The following is an 11,131-nucleotide window of genomic DNA, read 5'->3' on the forward strand; positions in this document are numbered from 1 at the left end:
GGAAAGAGCATAATAATAGAAGAGACTTCAGAACACCTGACTGGCTCAGTAGTTAGAATGGGGGACTCTTGATCTTGAGGTTATGAATTTGAGCCCCATGTTGAGTTTAGAGATTACTTAAAATCTTAAAAAGAGAGAGAAGAGGTTTTCAATTTAACAGAGTAGAGAAAAGTAGTGTTTGTTAGGGCAGGGATCTTTATGTTCCCTCTTTAGTTTGTATTGGCCCTGCCTATCTAGTGCATGATTGCTCTAAGCTCCTACCTTGATTTCCCAGAGGAGGATCTCTAGAAGCAAAAGGGGGGGGGGGATCAGTTTTTAGAACAACTACAAATTATTGTATTTTCACTATACAACAAAAAATTCACACACAAACACAAAACCCCACTCCAGTATCAAATGGACTCCCCCATATTCTGTTCAATCTGGAGAACCTCTCAATTTGTAATCATTCTGGACTTTGCTCTGGTCCTTCCCTTAACTTTAAGTTCGATTCTTTGTAACATTTAACCAATATTAATTGAAAGAAAGGAAAGAGGAAACCCTTTGAATTCCAACTAACATGTACATTCATCATAAGGCAATTAGAAAAAAGGGATGCCTGGGTGGCTCAGTCAGTTAAGCCTCTGCCGTCAGCTCAGGTCATGATCCCAGGGTCCTGGGATGGAGTCCCACATCGGGTTCCTTGTCCAGCAGGGAGCCTGCTTCTCTCTCTGCCTCTGCCTGCTACTCTGCCTGCTTGTGCTCTCTCTCTCTGACAAATAAATAAATAAAATCTTTAAAAAAAAAAAAAAAAGAAACAGTACATAAAGAAGTAATAATCTCATGAAATCCCAGAAGCCAGAAAAAATGGATTTTAACATTTGGGGTGAATTTCCAGAGTTTTTCCTGTGTATACACATATCCCCATATGTGTATTTTCATAAAAGATAGCTCTTTTTATATACATTTTGTAAACTGTTGTTGTTCGCTTAACAACTTTTCTCTAACAACAACAAAAAAAAGTCTTTAGAGCTGCTTTTTTTTTTTTTTTTTCTTTTAAGTAATCTCTACACCCAGTGTGGGGCTCGAACTCACAACCCCAAAATCAGGAAGCACATGCTTTTCTGACTGAACCAACCAGGCACCTCTAGAACTGCTTTGGACATCCTTTGAAATGCTTAATAGCTGTTGCACATTACTAGAACTTAGCACTCACCCTTATTCAACATACTGCATATTTATACTTTTTACTTTCATTTATTCTTAGAAATCTGAAATTACACAAAGGGAAGATAGAAAAACTGAAAATTTCATCTTTCAGATTTGATAATCAATTTTTTAAAACTGCCTTAAAGTGTACTTTTATGCAAAATATACTCTTGATAAGGCTAAAAAAAGACTTTATTAAAAAAGACCTTGTGGAAAAGAACTTATTAATATACGACTGTTCTAGCTCACAGCTAATATAAAATAAGAGTAAACTGAAAAATGTGTAATAAAATACTGGATTACAAAATATATTCCTTCTCATCACTTAAAAAAGTCAGTTTTCATCATTTTCAAACAAAACAAAATCTCCATACTTTTCCAGAAATTGTTACTAAGACTGGTTTAACAAATGAAGAAAAGTACAACTACAAGCAAAAAATATTGTCGTGAATGTTTTCCCCTTCATTTGTCTCCTGTGTGGTTTGGGGCGGACTGCACCTAAATGCAGAGTGCAATCTGCAGTTAAGTGGCCATCAAGCTACCCCCTTAGAGATTTCTATGAGGATGATATGCAGACATTGCCGTCATATATAGTACCCAAGCTGTAGGGAAGTATTTATACCTTTTGGACCTGTTCCCCAACTCCCCAGGTTTTATGGACCCCAATTTTTCCTTTCTGGAATCTGGGGTGTCTTCCTATGGTTTATTTCCTGCTCACTCTTTTGTGTGCTTTACTAGGTGCAGCAAGAAGGGTGGTAATACTGAAGTAATTCTTTCAACCCTTCCCAACCCAAGTTTCCTTGTCTATAAAATGAGAAGCTTGAAATAGATGATCTTCTAGGTCCTTCCAGTTTTAAAATGATAGAGATGCCAATGTTTATTAAGCAACATGTGAGGTGTGACCCAACCAAACAGGAATGAACAGATGCACCCTCTCTTGCTTTTGAAAACTTTGAGACAGAATCATTATTTCCTCATGGAAATGCAGTGTTGTTTTGGCTTGGGGTTTTGTTTTGTTTTGTTTTGCTTTATTTATCCCTAATTATAATAATAGCTACTTGTATTTATTGAGTGCTTACAATATGTCAGGCGTTTTGCTTTAAATGTGTGATTATCCAAAGCAACCTTTTGAAGTAAATAGTTGTTCCCATTTTACAGATGAAGAAGCTGAGGTATTGAGGGTTTAAGTAATTTCTCCAAGATTACACAAATAAGGCATGGTGGAGCTAGAATTTGAATTTGAATCTGACTCTCTAACTCACAAGCCACTAACCCTCAAAAAGGCAAAATTATGCTTTGTGATTACTTGTTAAGCATAGGATTTCTACTAGAACAGAAGGTTATTTACCCTAGGTAGTGTGGTTTGGTATCAGGAGCTCAGGGCTAAGATTCATAAAAATTATAACACTTCTACTTACCAGCTTTTCAACCTTAGGCAAGAACCTTAACCAAACAGACTTTATTTTTTTTTAAGATTTTATTTATTTATTTATTTGACAGACAGATCTCAAGTAGGCAGAGAGGCAAGCAGAGAGAGAGGAGGAAGCAGGCTCCCTGCCAAGCAGTGAACCCCATGCGGGGCTCCATCCCAGGACCCTGGGATCATGACCTGAGCTGAAGGCAGCGGCTTTAACCCACTGAGCCACCCAGGCACCCCAGACTTTATTTTTTTTTAAATAACAATATCTACTCCACCTACCTTGCAACATTGTTGAGAGTAATATATACATATATATTTATAAAGTAATATGAATATGCTTTATATAATAAATGTATATATTTAATTAGTAAATATATAAGAGCATTGTGTATATACATTATATATGCAAAGTGCTCTGTAAACCATTAAGCCCTATAAAAACTTAGGGTGCTCTTACTTCCTCTTACTGTGTATGCATTTGAGTCATCTGTTTATGGATCTTTTTGTGCATCTGTTCAGTGCAGAGTCTAGGTTGTAAATTGCTAAAATAGAAGATTCATGACTTCTGACAACCTGGGGAGATTCCAGGTAGTAAACTAAACTAATGTTTAAAAATGGCCTTTTAAGGAGACTTCCAGTTCAACTAAGATGAAGTAATCCCATTCTTGTAGGTTGTCCCTAAAAAGTCCTAGACATAGTACAAAAAACAAGCATAGTAAGACTTTGGAAGAAGGAAAGAAGTTGGGGTACATAGGAATCTGGAGACTTGAGAGATATAATGGTAAATTTCCAGGTTTCCTTATTTCTTCTCATATCTCAGGGCAATGCAAAATCCTCCAACCCACCAGTACAAACAGGCACAGATAATAAAAGCCCAAAGAAAAGTCTGCTTTTCCTACCTAAAGGATGGAAAAAAGAATGACCTAACAATGGAAAGCTTATTGGCAATTCTGTTCTACTCCAGCCAACTACAGAAAAACTGCACCCTCTAATCACAGCATGGTTTCAGCAGAGCTGAGCAAGGAGTTAATTTTCCATTCACCCTTCCCTAATCCACGGACATGAGTGGCAGCATTCCAATTCCCCTGCAGAATGGTTTTGGCAAGGCTGGAGTAAGGAGCTGACCTTCTATCTTCTGCCTGGTGAAAGCAGGTGGTGCTCCAGTTCCCCCAGCAGGTGGTATCAGCAGATTGAGAGAGGAACTGAATTTTATACCCTCACTCAGATGCAACAAGACAGAGCGAGTTGGCACCCCACTTTCACTGTGAAGTTGTTAGTGGAGTAAGGGGGGAGCTGGACTTCCACCACACCCATCTGCAACAAGGCAGGGTGAGTCAGTGCTCCACTTTTGCCAGGTGGCATTGGCAGGGCTCAGAGAGAAGTTAAACATACATACCCAGCAGCCCATGTGCTAAATCTCAACAGGAGATTTCCTGCTTTAAAAATAAATAAATGATTGATTGATGGATTGATTGATTGATTGATTAAATAGGATCCAAAGCTTCATAATCTAATATCTAAAATGTCCAAGATGCCAAAAAAATTACTAATCCAAGAACCAAGAAAATCACAACATGCATGAGAAAAGATAATCAACAGATTCCAATAGCGAGAGGAATCAAATGTTGGAATTGTCTGATAATTGTGTTAAAGCAGTGATCATAAAAATACCTCATCAATCATTTATAAATACTCTTGAAACAAATTGGAAATAAATATTTCAGGAAAGAAATAGAAATTATCAAAAAAACTAAATGGAAATTATAGAACTGAAAAAGACATAGTAAAATTAAAAACTTACCATAAGGGCCCAATAATAGAGTGAAGATAACAGATGATATAATCATTGAACTTGAGGAACAGACCAGTGGAATTTACTCAAGTTGAACAAGGAGAAAATTGTCTGAAATAAAATGAATGGAATCTCAGAGACTATGAGATATTAAAAAAAAAAAGTAACAATCATATCACTGTAGTCACCGGAAGAGAATGACAGAAGAACTGAAAAAATATTGAAAGAAATAATAGCTGAAAACTTCCCTAACTTGGTAAAAGACATACACCTGCAAATTCAAGAGATTAAATCGCAAAAAAGACAAGCCCAAAGAAACCCACTCTAAAATATGCAAAAATTAAACTTCTGAAAACTAATCACAAAGAAAGTATTTTAAAAGCAGCCAGTGAGAAATGACAGTACTTATAGGGGAACATATCTCCGGGCAGTGCACCGATATGAATCACCTAATGTCCTGTGTAGGACAGAAGGAAGTAGCACAGTATTTTTCAAGTATTAAAAGAATTGTCAACCAAGAATCCTATGTCCAGTGAAATATTCTTCAATGATAAAAAGGAAATCAAGAAATTCTCAGATGAAGGAAAACCAAGAGAATTTGTCACACCAAAAGGCATTTTTTTAAGTGGACTCCGCACCAAGCTTTTTTTTTTAAGTTGACTCCATGGGGCTTGAACTCATAAACCCTGAGATCAAGACTTGAGCTGAGATCAAGAGTGGAACGCTTAACCAGCTGAGCCACACAGGTACCCCAGGCATATTTTCTACAGAAAGAAAATGATTTAAAAAAAAAAAGGAAACTTGGAAGCAAAAATTATAACACTATATTGTTCTAAATGTATGTAAATATTTAAGACAATTTTACTATAAACAGGGAGGAGAGAGACATAAAGAAGTTAAAGACATAAAAGACATAAAGGAAGTTAAAGTTTCTATATTCAACGTGAACTGGTAAAACAATGATACTAGTAGATTATGATATGTATACATAATGTAATACCTACTAAAGCAACCACTAAAAAACTATACAACAGCTAAAATTTATTTATAAGTACCACAGATAAGGGGGAAGTGGGGAATTATTCTTTCAAGTGGTACAGCATTTCTGTTTGAGGTGAAAGATTCCAGAAATGGATAGCTGTGATGTTTACACAACATGGTGAATGTACTTAATGCTCCTTAATTATACACTTAGAAATGTTCAAAAATGGTAAATTTATGTTATGCTTATTTTACCAAAATGGAAAAAAAATATGTAAGTTAAAAAAAATTATAGAAATGATAATCAATTTTGCAATATGTAATTGTATCAAATCAAACCATTGTACACCTTAAACTTACACAGTGTTATATGTCAATTGAATCTCAATAAAATTGGGGGGAAACACTATAAATAAAATAGAATTTTCAAAACAATTTTCAAAAATCTTCAAGTAGGGGCACCTGGGTGGCTCAGTGGGTTAAGCCGCTGCCTTCAGCTCGGGTCATGATCTCAGGATCCTGGGATCGAGTCCCACATCGGGCTCTCTGCTCAGCGGAGAGCCTGCTTCCCTTCCTCTCTCTCTGCCTGCCTCTCTTGTGATTTCTCTCTGTCAAATAAATAAATAAAATCTTTAAAAAAAAAAAATCTTCAAGTAACTCACAGGATGGCAGGAAAAAGAAACTACAGATGGAAAACAAAGAGTACACAGAGAAAATAAATAAAATAGCACACTTAAGTTGTAACATATCAATAATTACATAAAATATTAACAGCCTAAATATGCCACTTAAAAGATAAAATTGGCAGAATGAATTTAAAACCATGGCCTAATTATATGATGTCTACAATAAGCTAATTTCAAATGTAATGATACAGACAATGAAAGGGATTTAAGAAGATCTAGCACACAAACATTAATCAAAGAAAAACATGAGTGGCTGATATTATATTAATATTACATATAGAAGACCTAAGATCAAAGAAAATGATCAAAGATAGAAATGGCCACATTGTGATAAAAATGTCAGTCCACCAAGATGGCATGGCAATTCAAAATAGGTATGCACCAGACAAGAGAGCTGCAAACAAAATGTGAAACGAAAGCTGAAAGAACTATAAGAAATAGACAAATCCACAATAATAGTTGGAGATCAACACCCCTCTCTCAGCAACTGATGGAACAACTAGCCAAAAATTAGCAAGGATATAAAAGAGCTCAACGCCAACAACCAGCAGGATCTTGTCTATATCTATTGAATACTTCACCCAATAACAGCAAAATACACATGCTTATCAAGTGCTCATGGGCATATACCAAGATAGATAATTTCCTGAGCCATAAAACAATTCTCACTTAAACAAATCATACTGAGTATGTCATCCAAGCACAATGGAACCAAACTAGAAATAAATAACAGAAAGGTAATAGGAAAATATCCAAACACTTGGAATTAAACAACACATTTCTGAAGAATGCATGGGTCAAAGAGAAAGTCTCACCTCAAGAGACTCAGAAAATGAGTGCAAAACAGACTCAAAGCAAGCAGAGTAAAATAATAAATATAAAAGCAGACAGCAATAAAATTGAAAATAGGAAAACAACAGAGAAAATCTATGGAAAAAATTAACCTCTATCAGGATTGACAAAGTATAAAAGAAGACACTAATTAGAAATACTAGAAATGAGGGGCGCCTGGGTGGCTCAGTGGATTAAGCCGCTGCCTTCGGCTCAGGTCATGATCTCAGGGTCCTGGGATCGAGCCCCGCATCGGGCTCTCTGCTCCGCAGGGAGCCTGCTTCCTCCTCTCTCTCTGCCTGCCTCTCTGCCTACTTGTGATCTCTCTCTCTCACTGTCAAATAAATAAAATAAAATCTAAAATCTTTAAAAAAAAAAAAGAAAGAAAGAAATACTAGGAATGAAACAGGGAATATCACAATAGACCTTGCAGACATCAAAAAGATAACAAGGAAATACTACTACAATTCTATACATATAAATTCAACAAATTGTATGAACTGTTTTCCCAAAAAACACCCAACTACTACAACTCGCTCAATATGAAGTAGGTTATTTGAAAGGTCCTAAGGCTATTAAGGAAATTGAATTCATAATTTTGAAACTCTCAGAAAAGAAATCTCTAGACTCACATAGTTTCAACAGGGAGCCTGCTTCTCCCTCTTCCTATCACTTCCCCTGCTTGTACTCACTCTTTCTCTCTCTCTCATATAAATGAATAAAATCTTAAAAAACCTTTAAAAAATGGACGAAAATTTTTAAAAATGGACAAAAATCATTGGGACTTAGCGCTGAGCAAAGAATTTTTGGATTTGATACCAAAAACAGTCCATAAATGAAAATGAAAAATTGATAAGCTGACCCTCCTCAGGATTGAGAACCTGTGCTCTGTGAAAGATCCTGTAAAGAGAATGGAAGAGGCAAAGCGTAGCAGAGAAATTTGCAAACCATAGATCTGCCAGAGCACTTGTATCTAGAATATATAAAGAACTCTCAAAACTCAACAGTAAAAAACTAAACAATCTAATCAGACAAGGCAAAGGATGTGAATACACTTACCACGGAAGATGGTATACAGATGGCAAATAAGCACATAAAAAGCTTACCAACAATCATTAGCAATTAGCAAAATAAGAATTTAAACAATAATGAGGTATCACTACACACCTGTCAAGATGGCTACAATAAAATATAGTAATATACAAAATGCAGGTAGGGATGCAGAGAAACTGGATCATTCATATATTGCTGGTGGGGACGTAGAAAGATACAGCCATTTTGGAGCAGAGTGTGGCAGTTTTATATGAAACTATACATGCACTTGCCATATAACCCAGAAAGTGCACTTTTGGGCATTTATGCCAGAGAAATGAGAACTTACGTTCACACAAAAACCTGTACACAGACGTTTCATTTGTGATAGCCCTAAATAGGAAACAGCGCCAAGGTCCTTCACGAGGTGACTAGTTTAAAAAAACTGGTACAGTCATACCAGAGCGTACTACTCAGCAATAAAAAGGAATGAACTACTAATACACAGTGCCCTGGATGAATCTTAGGGGAATTACACTAGTGGAAGAAAAAAGCCAGTCTCAAAACTTTCCATTTATATCACATTCTTGAATAATGAAATTATAGAGATGAAGAAGAGATTGAAAATTGCCAGGGATTGGGGACAGTAGCAGGGACAGGCTGGCTGTGACTGCAGAAGAGTAACGTGAGGGATCTTTGTGATGGAACTCTCCTGTATCTTGATTGTGGTGGCCATGCAATTCTAATATGTAATAAAATTGCATCAAAGTTGTGTGAACACACACAAAAGTGTGGAACTGGTGAAAACAATAAATTCAATGAAGTGTACCAATGTTAATTTTCTCGGTGCAATATTGCACTATGCAGGATCTCTCTGCATGTGAATCTCCAGTTATCTCAAAAAGATTTTTTTTTTAAGATTTTATTTATTCATTGATTTGTCAGAGAGAGAGCACAAGCAGGCAGAGAGGCAGGGAGAGGCAGAGAAAGCAGGATCCCCACTGAGCAAGGAGCCTGGGATCATGACCTGAGCCGAAGGCAGCGGGCTTAACCAACTGATCCGCGCAGGCATCCCAAAAAGGTTTTTTGTTTTTTTTAATTGGCCTTTTGAGGATAATTATGATAATGAAGGAGGAAAGGCAACCACTCCTTGTATGTCCATAATTATTATAGCTACAGTCACTTCTCTTTTTTTTAGGGTTACCTGGTTTACTTTTTCTAGTGATTAATTCTAACTTGGGTTTAATCCCTCTTTTTTCTCTCCTCTCCATTTTTCCTGTCAAATAATCAATTGGTTATTTTGGTCTGATGCAAGATTATTTAGAGTTACATTTCAGTATAGAGACTTGTGTTTCTCAAACCTATGACAAGTCTTCCTCATCATCCCAAGGGCAGGGAGAGCATTATGGATTTTGGATACTCTCTGGTGGACAGCACATAAAATGTGTGTAAGGAGCGTGCTTTTGCTTCAAAAGACAAATGCCCCCATTACAAATCCTCTAAATCACCTTGTATGTTGAAATGAGTGGGGAGATTTTTCTGCTCAACTCATTCAAAGCTACCTTTGCCCTTGGTTGAGAATCAGGCATTACTCTTTTCTAAAAAGAGTTGTGGCTTATTAGAATTCAGAGAGTATAGTGTTTGCCACTAGAAATAAAGGTCAGAATATGAAGAAGAACCACATAATTGATTACAAACATCTGAAAAGAATAACAGCATATGTCCTTGGCAAGTACAATGTTTTGTAGCACCCATACCTTAGCATATGCTATTCCATCTGTCTGGGGTGCCTTCTTTCCATGTTTCAAATTTTGCTTAGGTGTCTGTGAATCCTTCAGAGTCCTTTATCCTACAGATAAATAATAATTCACTATGCTGTACTGTTTCTTTTTTTTTTAAGATTTTATTTATTTATTTGACACACAGAGAGAGAAATCACAAGTAGACAGAGAGGCAGACAGAGAGAGAGGAGGAAGCAGGCTCCCTGCCGAGCAGTGAGCCCCATGTGGGACTCGATCCCAGGACCCTGAGATCATGACCTGAGTCAAAGGCAGAAGCTTAACCCACTGAGCCACCCAGGTGCCCTGCTGTACTATTTCTATGAAGAGTGTATAATTCTATTATGGTATATAAGATGGAAAGAAACAGTACAATATAGTGATTAAGAACTTAAACTCTAAAAAAAAAAAAGAAAAGAACTTGAACTCTGACATCAAACTGAGTTTGAATCCCAGCTCCACTGGCTATGTGACAGTGAGAAAGTTACTTCATCTCTTGTTCCCACAATTTCCTCATCTGTAAAATGGCAATAGTAATAATACTTCATAGATGTATTGTAAGGATTAAATTAATATATGTAAAATGCTTGGAAAGATACCTGGCATATAATAAGTACTACATAGGTTTTAACTCTTATCTTTATTTTTACGTTTATTTCACTTAATTAGACCATAAACTACTTAAGGGCAGTATAAATTATCTATTGCTATATTCGAATTATTACAAAATTAATGACTAAAACAGCAAACATTATCTCATGGTTTTTGTGGGTCAAGAACCCAGGATCACTTAGTTGAGTCCTCTGGTTCAGGGTTTCTTACAAGACTGCAATCCGGGTATTACCTAGGCTACTAGTTATCTGAAGGCTCAGCTAAGGAAGGATCACACGGTTGCCGGCAGGATTAAATTCCTCATGGATTGTTGGACTGAGACCCCAGTTGCTCAGAGGCTACCCTCAGTTTTTTGCCACTGAGCCTCTCCATAGGGTAGCTCACAACATGGCAACTGGCTTCCCTCAAATGAACAAGCAGGAGAGGTTGAACAGGACAGAAGTCACCCTATTTTAATAACCTCACCTCATCCCTCACCTTTCCTGCATTCTGTTTGTTAGAAATGAGTCACTAGGTCCAGCCCACAGTAAAGGCGAAGGGATTATATAAGAGCAAGAATAAGAGGAGGCAGGATAATTAGGAGCCATGTTAGAGGCTGCCTCCCAATTATTTCCATTATTCTCATTCCTCCCACATGCAAAATATACTCATTACCTCCCAAAGTTCCCAAAAGTCTCATCTCAGTATAGGTAGGGACTATATCGTTCTTTCTTTCTTTTTTTTTTTTAAGATTATTTATTTATTTGACAGAGAGACACAGCGAGAGAGGGAACACAAGCAGGGGGAGTGGGAGGGGGGAAGCAGGTCTCCT

The sequence above is a fragment of the Meles meles genome, chromosome 15 (genome assembly GCF_922984935.1).
Source record: "Meles meles chromosome 15, mMelMel3.1 paternal haplotype, whole genome shotgun sequence".
NCBI lineage: Eukaryota > Metazoa > Chordata > Mammalia > Carnivora > Mustelidae > Meles > Meles meles.